Below are 3,278 nucleotides of genomic sequence, written 5' to 3'. Positions count from 1 at the left end.
CAAGAACTCATAATAATAGCTCCCAACAACCCACATTTAAAGAGTTATGGAATGACTTTAATATTCCACAAAAATTCTGTGAAATCTCCATATTTTTCTAAGTGAGAGAAAATTTATTCTTTTATATTTTTAAAGTAAAATTAGGTGACTAGTAATACAATGCTGATGGCAGTCCCCTAAGTCACAAATAGAAAAATGAAAGTTTATTTCATTGAGTATTAGGCAACAATATTTTATCTTCTGTTTTGTCACAGATCTAAAAGCCCAATTTATTATCTCAAATTTTCCTATGCCATTTTGACATTAGAAATGCCACTTCCTACTTTCATTTTCACGACATTCAGGCTTGTGTTTTCTTTGTACTTACACATATGTATTGTTTTATTTTCTAGAAGTGTTAAAATAAGAACAAAAAATCAGAATATTGAAAAATGATAGAGATATTTCTCTATCTACATTTCTCTATCCCCTGTTTCTACTTTTACTTCCCTTTGAGAAAAACTATACAAAATGAAATTACAAAAATTTAATTGAAAAATCATGAAGGATAAATATAGCAAGGTTATTTTTCATTGACTCGATAAATAAGGCCTCACTGTCCTGCATTTTTAGGTGAACTAAACAGAACTTACAAGCTGAATAAAAACCATCTCCACTTATTAGACAGTTAAAGTTCACTAATTTTTATAAGTTTTCTTTGGACAAGTCCTCTCTGAGTATCCATTGTAAAATAAATAAACAAGTAAAATAAATAAAGCAAGCATCCATAGTAAAATAACTGAACGAAATCATTTTCACTGGTGTGTAAAAATTGTATATTTATTTCCTGGAGTGATAAAATTAATAAAGTTTTCACTAACACAGAACTAATGTTTGCTATCAGCATCTGATCTGTTCATTCTTTTCTTACCTGAAAATATATATTGGAGAGAAAAGGAGTCACCACTGAAAATTGAAGAGCTTCAGACACACACACACACACACACACACACACACACACACACACACACATTGTAGAAGAAAGAGAAAGACTCCTGAGACACAATTGTTTTGAGGACAAATACAAGAGTCCTTCTAGACTCAGAGATTTCTAAAGTCCTTAGGTGGTGGTAAGCCTACCTTCCAGAAAATAAGCAGGAAAAAGTGTAAACTGGGAACTCTCTCAAGGAGATGCTTCTAATTTGGACACCTGCCATGTGAATGAAGTGATGCTGGTAAAATAACATAATATTGGGATTATAATTTTCCCACATTAATATCCTCCAGAGAAGAAGTAAGATTCCTGCTGGAGCCCTGGCATAGCCTGTGGCCATTACAGGCCTAAAATAAGAAGAGGTGAAAGAAATATTTCTATGTTATCTGTCAGTGAAGGATACCACATTTACTTGCATGAATGTCTTCAGTAGGTAAATATCAAGAAGCTCCTTTGCTAATATGCATCATTTCTATAATAAATCAAACAGTGTATCTCAAAACTATTTGAGTTCTGAGAGCCAGATTGTAAGGGTGGGCTTTCTTTTCCTAAACAAATACACATACTCAAGTCTGAGGGAGATTGTCTTCCTGTCTTAACTAAGGGAGTATGTACACAGTAGAAGGTACAAGGCTATAAATGTATTCCTAGATGAGCAAAAATGATGAAGAAAAACATATAAACCTATGCATTTGCCTACCTAATACACTTCTGTCCTCATAACAAAGAACTTTCTTATGATCAATAAACATTCACTTGGAATAAATCAAATTAATTTTTATGCAAAAATAAAGGTTTTAGATTGATAACATTGTTTTTATGACACATGAAGAATATTTAAAATAAAAACCAGAAAAAAGGAAGTATAAAGTAGAAGGACTATGACAATGTTTGAAAAGTTGGAAAATCTGTGTGCCCTACTTAAGTGGGCATGCTGCTGAGAATGTCTTCAGAGAACTCAGACTCTCAAGGCTCACCCAGAAGCCAGCTCAGCCCAGACCAGAAGCTCTTCCTGTTCCCAATGGCACTCCTGCTATCTCTACTGATGGCCCTGTGGCACTCAGCTGTGGCCCTGCTGGATCTCTGGGTTGTGTCTTGCCCTCAGAACCACGTTCTAGTTAGCAGGAGGAACCTTGAACTTATGGGCCAAATGAGAAAAGTCTCCCCTTTGTCCTGTCTGAAGGACAGAAGAGACTTCCGATTCCCCTGGGAGATGGTAGCTGACAGCCAGTTGCAGGGAGACCCCAGGCCATGTCTGTGCTCCAAGAGATGCTCCAAGCAGCTCTTCCAGCTCTTCCTCACAAAGGGCCTCTCAGCTGCCTGGGAACCTGACCTTCTTGGAACCACTGCGCACTGGACTCCATCAGCAGCTGGAGGACTTGGACTCCTGTTTGGTGCAGAAGAGGGCTGATGAGGAGCGCGTTGCCTCTGGTATTTGGGGGCCCCACATTGGCCATGAAGAAGTACTTCCGGGGCAGCCATCTCTACCTGAGAGAGAAGAAATACATGTGACTGTGCCTGGGAGGTTGTCAGGGTGGAAATCATGAGATCCTTCTGGCTATCAACAACATTGCAAACCAGATTAAGCATTAAGAATGAAGACCTGGAGTCACCCTGACTGAATCTCAATGAGGAACATGCCAGCTCACTGTTGCACATGTCTATGGACATTTGAAAAGGCTCTATGTCAACTTTATTCACCAAATTTAATGATTTAATTTAACTAATAATTTTTCAGTAGTAGTAGTGAAAAATCTGTTTAATAAGGGCAGTCATAGGGTTTTCTGTCAACCAAAATGGATGTTATTTATTTATTTATTTCTAGTTATTTATTTATTCTTATTCTTCTATTTTTCCATATTACCAGTATATGCACCATAATATAATCTGTTCTTTCATTGTATTAAAACTTGGAACATAGGGGTAGCATGTCCTGCCATGCTGGAGATCTGGGTTTGATAACTGGTACCCCAAAATAAAATACATTATAACACAGGTTTGCTGCTTCCTTTCTTTGAATTTTTGCTTATTATAGTCTTTTTTTGGGGGGCCACATCCAGCAGCACTCAGGGGTTACTCCTGGCTACCTGCTCACAAATAGTTCCTGGCAGGCTCGGGGGACCATATGGGATGCCAGGATTCGAACCAACCACCTCAGATCCTGGATCAGCTGCTTGCAAGGCAAACACCGCTGTGCTATCTCTCCGTCCCCCCTGTTATATTATATTCTTTTTTTTTTTTTGGTTTTTAGGTCTCACACGGCTGTGCTCAGGGGTTACTCCTGGCTCCCATGCTCAGAAATTGC

General features: G+C 38.0%; 1 pseudogene; it reads left to right on the top strand.

The window, feature by feature from the left end:
* Positions 1 to 1,904: 1,904 nt before the first annotated feature.
* Positions 1,905 to 2,591, top strand: LOC126003457 (interferon omega-2-like; annotated as a pseudogene).
* The last annotated feature ends 687 nt before the right edge of the window (positions 2,592 to 3,278 follow it).

Source organism: Suncus etruscus, chromosome 1 (genome assembly GCF_024139225.1).
Source record: "Suncus etruscus isolate mSunEtr1 chromosome 1, mSunEtr1.pri.cur, whole genome shotgun sequence".
NCBI classification, from domain to species: Eukaryota; Metazoa; Chordata; class Mammalia; order Eulipotyphla; family Soricidae; genus Suncus; species Suncus etruscus.
This window is presented reverse-complemented; position numbering and strand designations above follow the sequence as displayed.